This window comes from Anabas testudineus, chromosome 6, assembly GCF_900324465.2.
Source record: "Anabas testudineus chromosome 6, fAnaTes1.2, whole genome shotgun sequence".
NCBI lineage: Eukaryota > Metazoa > Chordata > Actinopteri > Anabantiformes > Anabantidae > Anabas > Anabas testudineus.
In genome coordinates, this window is record NC_046615.1 from 4,464,236 (window position 1) to 4,479,436 (window position 15,201).

Sequence of the window (15,201 nt, forward strand, 5' to 3'; positions counted from 1 at the left end):
GAGTGAGAGGATGGAGAGAAAGAGAAGGAGAGAGCGTTTGAGATGCAGAGAGAGAGAAAGATCAGGACCTGTATTTATCAAGCCTGTCAGAAAAAGTCGGACCATCATGGCTCACTGACCAGAGCCCCCGGACAATTCAATTTAATATGATCTGACACCAACAAAAAGAGATCCTGCAAAAGGTCCTTAACTCTGAAAACTCAGAGAAAAAAAAACACAAGAGAGTAACAGAAAGACAGAAACAGATGAGGGAGATGGTGGACAAAGAAAAACCTGCAGTTTTGTCAAGGACGAACGAGGAGGGAATCGACTTCTCACGCAGGTTCAAGCAATAAGTGAGTACATTAGCAGTGTAAACAGAGACAACGGAGCAAGTAGCAACTGATGATGTTGCCATTAGTCAAAATGTAATCAGGCTCTAAATGGGCAGAAAATGTGATAAAGCCTTTTAGTGTAACAAATGGCTGGATTGTGTAGTATCTTGAGATTGATAATGTTCTCATCTTATCCCGGATGGACAGAGCATTACCCAGCAATACTATAGTCAGCTGCTGTTGGTAAAAGCCCCAGGATGTGACCACAACGCTTCACCAGTAAATACTGTGCTCAGTACACAGCACTGTGCTGCTGTGTTGCTTTAGTTTTAAAGCTGCACCAACTGATTATTATGGCCACCTGGGGGCAGCAGAACAAGATGTAAACACAACATTTTAATATTAGCAGCACATGTAACAAGCAGGTTTATTTTCATACTGGGATTGTGCTGTAAGAGCTTTAACTGATATACGGTGAACTTCCATCAAGCAGAGGTTTCAGTTCACACATCAGCTCTTACAGGGTAGCGTGGCCGAGCGGTCTAAGGCGCTGGATTAAGGCTCCAGTCTCTTCGGGGGCGTGGGTTCGAATCCCACCGCTGCCAAAGATTTTTTTTCTAGCTGTGGCCCTTCAATCTCTACAATTCCTCTATGGACTATAAATAGTGACCTGTTTTTTGGGGCAGCAGTAGCTCAGGTGGTAGAGCAGTTGCCTCTGAACCCCAGAGTGAGTGGTTCAGTTCTCAGTTCCTCATGGGTACTTGCGGAGGTGCCGTTGGACAAGACACCAAAACCCCATACTGTTGCTGTGAATTGTTAATGTAAAAACATTGACTTTAAAAACCTTCATCTTGCCACTTTAAACGATTTTAGCATTTTTGCGTTCGGTGCATCTGCAGTTAAGGTGAGAATTGATTTCGTTTTCTTTAAAAGTTAGAGAACAGAAAGCTCCACAGTGTAAACTTCAGTGCAAGTATTTAATTACAAAGTCAAGCTCTCTGCCACTCGACCCACCTGGGTAAAGTATTAGACAGAAAGAAATCCTTGAGTTTCTAGTCGGAGAACATCTGTTACTCAAACACTGAACATTTTTCGTGCAACTTTCAAGCTTCAAAACATGTTGTATTTCTTTTTATGCACGTTATCGATGTGCTGTCAGTGCAGTGATTTGATCAAATTCAGTCTTTCTATTGACACTTGTATGTTTCTTACCTTGTGAGAGTAAGAGTCAACCTGGAGCTGGGACATGAGTGAAACAGTTGGAAGCAAGGAAGATAACCACTTTTCAAGATAGTTTTCTGGACCTCAATCATTCTGTGTAGTGTAAATTATTTAATGAATTAATTTAATTATTGGTGTGGATATTTACTTTTTTGTATTGCTACCTTTTGGATTTCAAAATGGATTGGATTTCTTCTCTTTTTGTGGTGATCCAGTCTAACATCCATCTCACTTCGTCTTGGTTTCATATTTAATGCTTCTTAACAGGACTGATATCACTCCGACCAACTAGGAAAATCACATACAGATTATACAGGTTTGCATTCAGCTACTGCACTTTTATAACTTTCTTCTAAAAAGCAGTTGAGTTATTATTTTTCTGGTGTTTTTGTTTGTCTGCATCTTGCCACAGATGAAAGAGGAAGTTGTTTGAATAAATGTGCACAACCTGCGAGGATGTGAAGTGACTTGAGCATTAAAAAAAGATGTGCATGCCTCCGCGGATAAGCACATATGCACGCATGCTCTTGCCCCTGTGTACCTATGTGTGTTTGGTTTCGTGTACATAAATGCACGATCGTCTTTGTGTCTGTGGGGTAGAGGGGATGGCGAAGTGGGTAGAGCCCCTGTTTGCGGCTGCAGGGCTGAAGACTTTGAGAAAGAACACAATCGACCGGCAACTCTTTGAGAAACCAGACTGTCATGATAGACTAGACACAGTCGAAGAGAAGAGAAAAGCAAGCCAGTGGGAAAATCAAACTCGGTCGTCAAATATGTGAAGGTTGACTGTCTGAGTTGTTAATAATCAAGCCAACCTACACAGATGTTTAGACCTATACAGTTTTTGATGACAGAAACCTACCAGCTCATGACCTCTCCATAACCTAGACTTTTAACAACTGTTGAGGCTGTGACTCTCACTTCTTTTACTTTTCATTTTATATACAAAACTGCTTTAGAAATTCATACCTGTAGGAGAAGTCTGCTGCATTTTACCTAGTGGTCATTGATTTGTACTCAATCTTGTCTCGGTTTCTTCTTATCCTCTATGTACTTTTTCAATATGTGGTAACCCTCAGTTCTCTGAAGCACTGCAGTATCCTCTGGTACACGCTTTAATTTTCTACAGCAGATTCCAGCTCCTTTTGAATTTAATCCTGCACCAAATAGTCGCTACTTAAATTTCGTCATTGTCACTCCTTTGTACAATAAGAGTCACAATAGGTGCAGTTACCATATCCTGTAAATTGTGTGAAAAATTATTTCAATCCTTTTGAAATTGTGTAGGTGGAGTTAGAAATGTGATGATCTTATGACTGATCTCCTGGAACCAAATTAGTTCAAGGAGACTCTCTTCTCTTGCTGCCTGAATGACACTGTGCTTGCAGTCGAATCACAGAATCAAAAATTCTACGATTTAATTACACATACTGCACCGTCAGCCACCACAGAGAGCTCATCTCATCTGTTAAGCATAGGTATGAGCTGATGATAAAGTTACAGAGAGGAGCAACACTAGCATATTACATACCATATTACAGTTGCTTCATTTGCAAGAACGTCTGCATTTGCATCAGCAGCAGATTAATAAAAGTTCAATTAAATGCTGCATTGTTTCCTGTGTAACTCTACTGCAGCTCACTGTTAACAATCAGAACTACTTCATGGTGAAAACAAATAGTAGCACATCGTACTTTAGGAAGTAAGTTGCAGAGACGTTACTTTAGGAAGTACTTAATACTTACTTTAACCCTAAAATAACACAATACAAATGCTCAAATATAACATATGTGCATAGCTGTAAACACACAGATATGCACATGCAGTGAAGTGGCATTGCCACAGGTGCACTCCTTATCACTCAGTGCCCTAAAATGAACACACATATCAACACATCCCCAGGTCATCACACAACAGACCTAATTATTTACTGCTGGGTAGCAAAATCTGAAAGGCTTTACTTTGATCCCTGTGTAATAATGCAGACGTGCATACATTAAGTTCTGGGTGTACGCAAAGCAGCACACAGCCCCAGGCACAGGAAGTGGAGGATTAGATTTCCATATTGTGTATATTTCAGGTGTATTTCTCCATAGGTAGCTGGTTTCCTGTTTGTGTGTAAATGTATGTAGCGTAATGAGAACGCGTACAACATCGCTTCAAATGTATATTTTATGCGTGTTATGCTCAACCCATACTTGTTAAAAGGAGACTGATATTTTTGCACCTGTCCTTACTGGCAACTCCGTGACAGCATCCATTATACTGTAAATCCTTGCTGAAACACCCATTGTTTAAACAGATTGTTCTTACCCAGAGCTGCCGTCTTTTGAGACATGATAGATGATAGGAACGATAGGTTGTTTCACTTGAACAAAGATTGCCGTCTTTGTAGGTGCTTTTTAATATTTTGTTCAGTATTTAGACGGCTGCTGTGCAGCTTAAAAGCTAAAGGTATTAAACTGTTCAGTTACTTATACAGTAGCCTGTATAATACTGCATACAGCAAGTAACCAAATTTAAGACATGGAATGTGTTAACTACTGACTTATTGTGCCGAGAGCTGTATTTAAATTGATCATTTATAAGATTTACTACAGTGAAAGAAGGTTATATCATGACATTAACTATGAACTTTGCATTTATCCGCCATCAGAAAAATCTGGAGCCAGATTTCACACTGGGTCAGACTAACCCCAGTATCTAACATTTGCACATGTACATGTTTTGAATTTGCAAATGTGTTGTTTTTATTTGCATTTTGAATTTGATGCTCCCGTGCACGAAACGTGGATGCAGCTGTAACAGTTGCGTAAGAGACGCTGAGGCTGAACAGGCACCTGCAGTTGAAAGGACTTTGCTAAGGATCGCTGGTAGAAGAACAAGCTTATTTAGCAGCAGGAGAACAGTCCGGGCTGACAAGTAAGTCTCATGGGGCAAGGCAGGTAGGCAGCTCAGTGGGAATGCAGCTGGTCAAAACACAGACAGCACATAATGGACAGGTTTACAGAAACAGGAGCTGGGACAAGATCCAGACTGACAGGTTCACGTTCACTCATAGTACAGGCAGACGTGACTTGAAGGCAATTACAGGAAAATAACAGAAACGAAGGGGCTTTTTTTTATAGATTTAAAAAAAGTTGCTTAAAAGACTTTTTCACAAATAACGAGAATAATAAAAATTCACCTTTAGTGAACTATGACACATATATGACCACTACCAAAACAAAAAAACTGAAAAAGACACATTTGAACAAATTGTTTGAACTCTTTCTTATCTTTAATGTAAATGAGCCATTATTAATGTCATCTTTGCATTTCCTGATACAGTTAACAGCTGAATTAAGAACAGGCTTCGTTCTTTCAGCATTCGTCCCTACGCGTGTCCCTCATGACGTCGTTCACTCATTTTACATGTGGTGTTCAGGGACCATACAGGCTGCTTTCATTTCAAAGCTGAATGGTCTACATCAATCACAGAAACCGCTAACCCACTCCACCCCACCTTGACGTTTTCGAGGATGTGATGTCAGAGATACTAGTTCATGTTTTGGGACTGTGACCTTCTTCACTAAGTAAAACTGGGAACTCTGACTAGTTCATTTGAATCTGTGTGATCTGAACTTGCACCACACTGTATGGGTTAATCTCTGAACACCTCATCTAGTCAGAGCTTAGAGCACCAACTAGGATGTGTGTTTGAAACCCTGTTTGCGAGTTCTTCTGTGTTTCTGAATCCCAAGAGACGGGGTGAGTTTGCGCACACAGTGAGCTCAAGTGTTCCTGCGTCTCCGTGGATCTTAGACACAAACAGATATTATGTCGATTTGTGTGTGAGTGTGTGTGCGTGTGTGCTTGTGTGCACGCGCGCTCCCCTGTGTGTTGTGCTTCTGGGGAGTTAGGTGCTAACAGTGATAAGTTACAGCAGCAGCTTCTGGTTCTGAAGTCAATAAAAGCTCATTAACTCAACAAGAGGGTCAGTGGCTCCGTCCACCACAATATACCTCCCACTTTGTCTTCTTCACAGGGGAGCAAGGTGTGTGTGAGGCTGACTGCTTTTTTTCCCCTCCTCATACACATGCATGTGCTTGTTGCTAGATCAATGGGACTACATGGTTCATTTCCTCCGACTTTATAGAGGCAGGGTGGAGGGAGTGGAGGCTGGAGAACAGAAGGAGAAAAATGAATAGGAAGCAGCCACAGTAACCAACAATAACAGTCATTACCAAAGAATTTGACATAATAACCTCTTTTCTAAGTCTCCTGTCAGGCAGCTTACAGTATCAAATGGAAGACATTGAATTTTCTTGAATTACCTAATAATCCCATTTCACAGCTGTCATAGTTTGACCGGCCCTTTCAGGAAAAGCACAGGTGTAATGAAAATGTCTAACAATGAAGCTCTTCTGTTTCTGTTTGACCTGTTCACTGCAGCTCGTTAATTGTGATCCAAATGTGGCACAAGTCTTAAACGAATGAGCAGAAAATCTGCAAAAGAAAATGCTAATGAATGCACGTGTCCTTGCACTACCGCTATACTAACTTCTAACTTAAATTAAGCTTCAAGTATCAGCTTTAATTTAATGCTTTGCAGCCGTCATACAAGTAAAATTTTTTATCCTGCTGCTTTTGTCAACAGTCACATCATCAATAAATACAAAAGACCAGTTCCAGCTGGACTTATATATGGATTAAAACTTTATATTAAAACTTTATAGCCTGTTAGCTACACTTGAAGCACATCTTCCTTCATTTCAAATCCACCGATGACGTATGGAGTCAGAATGATAAAAGCTTTTTCGTTGTCCAAATATATAGAGACCTGACTGTATTTGTCCCATAATGACCAGGACAGTGCTTTTGCACTGTAAACTGCTGCCTGCTGGTCTGGGTTGTGTCGTGCATTGCTGTGCTGCCATGTGCTGTAGGCAGCTGTTTGTCTCTGCTGACTTCGGCTGGCTTGCGTTGGGTCTGGAGAGGTTGTAACTTGTGTCTCATCTGGAGATGTTAGCCTGTGCCTGTGGGAGAACTTCATGAATTTATCTCGGATAACTCTCATTTTGGGTCTAACTGCTTTGCTTTCTGTCTTTTTCACTCTTTGATTCTCAGTCTCATGCTGTGCTGGTCTTTCGTTTATGTCATCACACAGTCTTGCATGTTTTCTGCCCCTTGTTGTTGTGTTTGGTGTTGTGTCCTGTCTGTACTGTATATTTCTCTCAACTGCTGTCCTTCTCTCTGTCTCTGCTTTTACATGTCATCTCTGAACTGCTGCTTTATTGTGTTACATAACATGGCTAACTAAACTGGTTTTTTAATCATTAATCTTTCATTACAGTTCCGTTGTCAGCTCTCCCTAACAAGCTTTTAGGCTGAATTATGCACCAACCTGTGGCCAGCGGCCTCTGATGCAGGGCCGTGAGCATCGCCTGTGTCAGTGTTTGTGTGGATATTATCAGATTCACATTCTCATAGGTCAGATTCATTTCTGTAGCACAATGGTTAGTCACTTAATTGACCCATCTGCTGCTGGCATTGCATTGACAGCTCTGTGGCCTTGGAAGGAGGATACAGAGTTAAGTGCTCTGCCCAGGGGTAAAGTGGCAGGGTTGAGAAAGAACAGAAGACAACTGAACTTTTTACAGTTTCACACCTGACACTGTGGGTTGTTGGCCATCAGTTAACTTAAAATGATCAAACTGGTTAATGCAGCTCCATATCATCAGCCGACACAAGACACTAAAATGTATATATACTGTATATATATACACACACACACACACACACATATATACACACACACACATATATATATATATATTACAGCATGGATGATTATGTTTCAGCTGGCAACAAGTTATTTAACTAACTGATGCAGTGAGTAGCTTCTCATTTATTAAACAACCATGTCTGAAGACACATGGTCGTGGAAAAGATGTTAATCTGTTTAAGACGGATCAAATTATTGACATGAATCAAGCAAAGAAAACATCTGATGAGACTGATGAAACTACTAAAACTGGGTTAAGAACTGTCCAATGGACGAAGGTCATGTGGTCTGATGAGTCCAGATTTAACCTGTTCCAAAGTGATGGACGCATCAGGGTAAGAAGAGAGGAGGGTGACAGGTGTCTACTGTACAAGCCTGTGGGAGCAGTGCTATGATCTGGGGTTGCTGCAGTGGGTCAGGTTGAGGTTCAGCAAAGTTATGTGTCCAAAGAATGAGGTCAGCTGACTACCTGAATATACTGATGACCAGGTTATTATACCAATGGATTTTTTCTTTCCTGATGGCACATCAGAATCATTGGACTCAAGCTGTGAAAGAGGTTCAGGGAGCATGAGACATTTACATTGTACATTTACATTTAGTTATTTTGCAGACGCTTTTATCAAAAGCGACTTACAAGTGAGGTTCAAAGCAAGCAAATCTCTAAGCCAAGGAGATGAACTTTAAAGTAATGTGCTCTAGAATGAACTGTTTCAGTTTCATAGGGTATAAGTGCAAGATTTAAAAAATAAGATTTAAGTGCAGAACCACAGACCTGAAGAGTTTTGCCTAGTATCTTTCAAAGGTTTGGGGGGAGGGGGAGACATTAATCGCTTGCAGAGCACGAGATGGATTGTACATTTACATTTTGTTTATTTGGCAGACGCTTTTATCCAAAGCAACTTACAAGTCAGACAAGGGGTAGGCAGGTGTTGCCTGAGGAACACCACTGCAGGTAGGCCACAGTTGGGTTACGAAATCCCAGTCTAACACATCAGCGATGTCATCACTACACTATCCAGCAGTTGTAGACCAGAATGAGGGAGTTTAGGTAAGCCAGTGCTGTTGAGTTTACCACTCTGTTATCAAGGGTCAGGGCTTTGAACCTGATGCGTGCAGCTGGAAACATTTGAGTTTGACATCAAAAGATGAATATTAGACAAAAGATCATGATTTCAACTTTCAGCTGTTTATGTCTGGATTCGATTCACATGCTCACATGTAAATGAACTATGTATGTGGGTCTAAGGATGAACACTGTATGCTCTGTTAGTTTCGTGTTTGTATCCATACATGTTTCCATACTGTGTGTTTAGTGGTGTATTGTAGCTACAGCAGCCAAAACAAGTGCGGCTGATCGGCTTGGCCCTTGTTACTTTTAACCACTTGTGTTGAGCATGAACCCAGCTGAAATGATGAAAGACGCTCGAATGGACCGGAATCACGATGAAAGAGCACCGCTGCGTGCTCCGTCACATTTGCTGTTGGAACATAATAAAAGTCACAGATTCATGCTTTAATGTTTGGTTTTATTTGTTCTGAAAATGATTCGGCAACAGAGAAGATCATCATATTGTCGTTTAATGTGAAAAGCCAGTTTGTGTAGCTGTCACATTAACGAAATCTGTTCTCCGTAGTGACAGATGAGGTTTTTCCTCTCTGTGCAGAGCACTATTTGTGCCTTTTCAGTGCTCTCTGATTGGTTGTTATATAACGCTGTGTATTCCTGCACACAGAACTCGTAATGCTGCATGGGCACTGAATAAAGCACACATCATAACTGCATAATTCTGACAGAAACTGTGATAATTATTTTTAGAGAATGGCTACATTTGCATAAGCTTTGGGTAGAATCAGAAACGGCCACAGACAGTGGATTATAAACACTGTAATTATCTCAGGAGTTCGGGACGACAGTAGAAAAACTCAAATTTCGCTAAAGTGAAGCGATTCTGCTCACAGAAAATGACTTTTTGTGTGGCCCTTGCAAATTAGACACAGTCAGCATGCAACGGTGCAGACAGTATTTTTCATTTTTGTATTTCAACAAATGTTTCTGGAAGCATTTCTACTCATTTTCCTGTTTTACTTCACCGTGAGGAATCGAGTTTATTGCTGAGCAGGTTGCAGTTAAACACCCACAGAGCTGACAGAGTCATCAGGCACGATAACAGGAAACGGCTGGAATGAGTTGGAGAGAACGTTGATTCTTATTTGTTTTTAATGGCCTTGCAGCTGGATCTAAACTCGCTGAAGCCAGAGGACGAGCAAATGAGGTTTGGTGGAATCCAAACACGCCAAAGTGGAAAAGGTGAACATTTTACAAACCATTCCTACTTGTTCGCTTCAAATATCTATATTCCATGATGACTCGCATGTTTGCCAACAAGCAGCTGAGGCTTTTATGTGACTTGGGGAGAAAACTTCTTCCTGTGGCTCCCCTCCCTCTTGTGGCGGGCGTGTTTGTTTTATCGTCAGGCTCTGTCCTGACGCGCAGGGGGGCTGATGGGAGCGAGCGTGCTGAATAAAACACTGGCGCTAATGTTAAAAGCTTCCTGCCAAAATGATTAGATCCTCAGCCTCCTGAGGTGCAACAGTCACCGAGGTGTGTGTGAATGTGTGTGTACGACAAGGGACGCATTCAGCTTTTAAATGCCTGGAGGATCCCCAACCACTTTACACACACACACACACACACACACACACACAGACACATGCACGCGCGTATGCACACATGCATTTTGAAAGGTGAACAGACATTCCTCGACAAATGCCATTTGTTCAAAGGTCTTTTTAATCACCCCCGTGTTGCTCTGAGGGGACTGAAAGTGAGCTAGTGTGTGAGTGTGTGTTGCCATCCTTTACAATAGTGTGTGTGTATCTGTGAGAGACCAGCAGGGAAATCACCAGGAACAATCGTGGCCACACATCGCTGCCTGTCTTTGTTTTACAGGAGAAACTGACAGATATTTACCACAGCAGAACGACTCGGTATCTGTCTCATTTTCTGTATCTTTCCATCTCACTTGTAGTTCTCTGTGTCTCTTTCACTTCTTTATCCACTTGTTTCCAGCCTTGCTGCACTTTTCCTCTTTCATTCTCCTCACAGCTGTAGCTCTGCACAGTTTAACTAACTTCTGGACTGAAAACTTGGAAGATCCAAATTGAGCGGCTGCATATTCCCTTCACACACTCCCCACTGTCTATCATTTACTCCTCTTCTTTCACCTTCTCAAGGTGTCCTCCGCTCTCCCCTCCTCTTTGCTGTCTCTCCTCTCCAACCTTTATTTCCATCTTTCTCCCTCCATCATCCCAACTTTCCCCAGAGCCTCCTGTAACTTTCCTCCCATTTTTTTTTGTCCTGTCTTAAAATTCTTACCGGCGTCCTCTTTCTCTCCCTTAGATAAGTGCATCAGTCGCTTCCACTCAGAGGATTGCCGTTGTTAGATCGTCTTGTGTGAGAGTGAGGTTGTACCCATCAGAGTCTGTCTCTGGAGGAATTCACTTTACACATGTGCTGCCGCAGTTCAGACTGAGCCTTATACATATTCATCGAATCAACTTTGCATATTTCCAAAAATGCAGGGAGTCTGTGTTCCTGCCCAACTTTATTAGGCTATGTTAACATGCCACTCAATGTGATGAAATACACCAGATCAACACTGGGGATTTTGTGGAGGGTAAACTCACCTGAACCTGAAATTCTGCTACTAGATCGTATTTGTGAAAAAATACTATTTTTGGCATCTATTTCTATTTCAAATGGAGCCAAATCTTAGAGAACCACATCTTGCTTGGCCTTCTTGGCGTGTGCACTGTATGGTGCAGTTACACCACCAAACCACTAGTTGGCAGTGTGGTTAATAGGACACCATGTTGAGCTTCTATGCTACAAAGTTTTTTTTTTTTTTTTTCTTTAGCTATATATTTAGCATCACCCAACTTCTAGTAGCTCTATTCCACACCTCCAAACTAATTTTTTGAACGTATGCTAACACCTGACTCTAACTAGGTTTTTTTGAGGTCATCATTCAAAGCGATCACATATTTTTTTCACTCACACTGTGAGATTTTTATGGTTGTTTTCAATAGAGACATGAAAGATCTGATTAGTTTTTGGTGTTTTGTGCATTTTATGACAATTTAATGCAGAAAACCATGACATTTCTAAAGGGTCACATACTTTTTCTTCCCACTGTATATAAACTATAATACACATTCTAAGTAAAACAAAAAATGAAAAACATGAAAAAGAAAAATCTGTATGAGGTCTTGAAATCAACCCTGTTCTCAGGGTTGTTATTTGCTTTTAATAAGGTCACAGTTAATTAACATGTGTGCAAGACCGTGTATGTTGCTTTTAACATGTATCCAGGGGATTAACTGCACCACTTATTTTCATAGATTTAATCAGTCTAATGTATGACTTTTAATTATTTAATCACATTTTGAGAGTTAATCATTTCCACTAGTCAACCTGTTAGTTGGTTGTCTGCCAGAGTCGCTGATTGAGAACGTCACTTTGCCAAAGTGCTGTTCATTACAGACTCCTTCTGATCTGTCCAACTTTGTTAGCACTGTTCTGTGCTCCACCCCACCTTAATCACACTCCTGATGTTTGTTTGTCAGTAGGCAATATACTGTAGGTTTGGCAGTCACTCAGTGTAATTGGCTATGCACCAGCAACTTAAAGCCAAGACAGAGCCTTATTACGCAGCTATTCGTCACTAAATCCTGTACTAAATTGGGATTTTATCCCGTGTTAGTTAGTAGGATGTGCATTTTAGGATTTGTTGTTGTGAGTGAGTGAATAAATAAGATTATGTGCATGAATTAAAGCATAAGCAAGACAATAAACAAGTACAAAAAGTAGTGGAGAAACACTTGAACCTAACTTTTTGAACAAACAGAAGAGAGCAGTGCTGTAGTAAAGACGTTTCCTCACATCTCTCGCTGCAGCTGATTATCCTCACAGATGCAAATACCACAAGACTGTATATATTATCTGTCACCTGGTGCAGACACACTATAACTATTAGCACAGTGCTTTCTTGCAGTCATTTCACTCCTCACAGCATCCTGTTCTGTGGCACAGACGAGGGAGATGTCCTCAGTGAGCCAGATTTGCTTGGTGAACTGAGAGAGGTTCGGAATAAAAGCAGAGAGTTTGGAGGATGTTGCAGCACTAATGCAGCACAGCACAGTGTTAATGGCTCGGAGACCAGGAGTGTTGCATTTGTAAATACTGCAATTTCAAGTTTTCTCTGTGAAAGAGACCAGAAGCACTTGTCAGTGAAGTCATCAAGAGACACTTTGTGAAGCTGCTACATAGAAAATTTATGACTTTATGGACTCAATCTTAGTATAGAAGAACTTCTGGATATTTGGAATCAAGAAATAGAAAGAAAAATAGACCGACGGACGGAGAAGTAGAATGTGCACAGCAGCTTGGAAAACCTTAATTACTTTCCCTGTTTCTGCATAAATACAGTAGCTGTGTTTAGATTTTAAAGAATAACCACAACCTCAGCCTAAGGAACACATTTGTACATAAATATTAGATCTTAGTTTAATTTATTCCAATAACGATGCTCATAAAATCGGGGAAACTGCACCGTGTGTGTATTAGCTGTGCAATAGAAAAAAGTGTCAGGCTGTGAAGAGTGCACTGCATGTTTGCATGAATGTGATTGGAGGTTACTTGTCAGTTGGTAGACAAGGAGCTAATGAATGAGTAAATTATAGCAGATGTTAGTTATGTTAAAGTCTAAACCTTTGACTACCTTGTTGGGAACCACTGTGTAAATACAAAATCACATATCAGTTTAATATGCCCAACTTAAATATATAGCAAACAAAATGAAAACATTAAGCTGTACACTTAGCTGCTAAACATTTCCGAGGCTCTGTTTCCTTGTCTTAGAGGTCATATGCCTGCAGCAGAGAGATATGCAGTGATAAGAATACAGTGTGATGGATTGCCTACTTGACTACAGATCATACACAGCACTGCAAGCTCAAAAAACTAAACGATATAAACTAGAGAGCAGTCCCAGCACTCGCGGAGTAAACTTTAAGTGTTGATGGAGGTAAAAGAAAAGCATTCGCTGATTGGGACTGACAACTCCATGAAACTCTATAACAAAATGTGTTTTACATATTATGGCAGAGTGGACTGAGATGACTTGTCTTGTTTAGCAGGCACGCCGTTAGTTTATCTGCTTCGATGGCTGTGAATAACACCTATCTTACAGCGGGCACTGAAGCGTGGAAAGCTAAAAGCAAATTAAGCCAAAGCAAATGAAGATATCAGTCGTCTGTTCCGAAAAACATCGACAGCAGCAGACAGTCAATTAAGTGAACTAAACCTATCGGCGTGTACAAAGATTCAGGGTGTAGAGAAGCAACGAGACGCCCTCACTCACTCCACACTGTCATCAGCCCGCTGGTGATGTGGTTGGTTAAAATCTACTGGAAGGAGTGAGGAGTATCAGCAAAAGTACTAGTTTTTTTTTTTTTATTCCGTTTTTGCAGTAATTGTTGTTTACCTGTCTATAATCTCTGGTTTAGCAAACAGATAATCCCATTGTTGGCTCTTTAGTTACACCTGCACATTCGTGTGCATACTTGGTGTGAAGCTGAATTGATTTTCTGAGGAAATGTTACTGTGGAACACAGAGGAACAACTACAACGGCATACAAAGTGGAAGTAGATGTTCTGCTGAGCTAGCATGTTGAGTGTAACCATAGCAACATTTATTACAGACCAAAGATGGCAAATGGCTTTTTTTTTTTTTTTTAATGTCATTTCTCTCTATAACTTTAACCTGGTCTTTTTGCCATTTCTCTTGACTTATTATCCACATGTAAGTGCAAGATCACTACATTTGTGGTCCTTCAATTTCACATGTGTCCGAATCAGCACTTCATGTTTGCAGTTATAGAGCAGGCTGCCATTCTGGCTCATTAGCATGTGTAAAGGGTTTAACTGTCCCATGAGGAGAATGAGGAGAAACCGTCGTATTTCACTGCAGGGTTAATGTGGCCTGTGTGTTCTGGCTGTACTTCTGGGGGTACTCCAGCTGTGACCTCGGATGTGTGATGTTCCCATGAATATTCATTCACCTACAGTCACGTGTCACGTGTCAGCAGGGGGCCAAACCTTTTTGTTCTGTACCTTCAGTACAGCTCCAAGTTCATCCAGAGGTGGAGAAAAGGAGAGAACACACCTGTTTATTGGGTAATAAAGAGCAGAAGATTGATTGCAGGGAATAAAAGACAGGTATTTTTTCAAATGCATTTCCTTTATGGGCAGCTGCCCTGCAACTGGAGGGGTGCACAAATACATAATCAAGCTCCAATTTGAGCAATTTATATCAAACCAGAGAACACACGCACCCAGAAATTCTCAAAGCTCCCCGCTATTAAAGCCAATTTAATCACTGATCACAAGGCTTATCAGACTTAAAAGCCCTGCATAAATTCTGAGAGTTATTTTATTTCATCTCTGCTTTAGATGCAAAGTTGTCATAGCCCGCCTAGTTGGTATTAAACATCCTGCTCCTGCCAAATATCTAGTGCACCGAACGTGTTAAGATCAGAGCTGGATCTGTCTCCAAGTGCGGCAACTTCTGCAGTTGTGGTATAAAAGAAGAGACATGAGCCCTATTATAAGAACGCTTTTTTCCTGATCTTCCTGAATTTTATATTTTTTAGGTATTGATTACTACCTAGGGTGTAACGATTCTTCAAATGCACTGTTCAGTTCACCAATCAACAATCAGTCAGTATTTGGACGAATGGTTGTGTGACTGGTGTGCTGGTTAATTCTCTGTACCATTCTAAGGATGAGGTATTTTATATTAGCTCTAAGATATTTGGGATGAATATTTCCTCTTC

General features: G+C 40.9%; 1 protein-coding gene and 1 non-coding gene across 2 annotated transcripts in view; both read left to right on the top strand.

Moving 5' to 3' along the window:
* The window catches only part of nrn1la (neuritin 1-like a), a 50,501-nt gene that overhangs the window by 5,944 nt on the left and 29,356 nt on the right, over positions 1-15,201 (top strand). The gene's annotated exons all lie outside the window — the stretch shown is intronic.
* On the top strand, positions 838-919 carry trnal-aag. Its single transcript has one exon. It is a non-coding gene; the product is annotated as a tRNA-Leu (tRNA).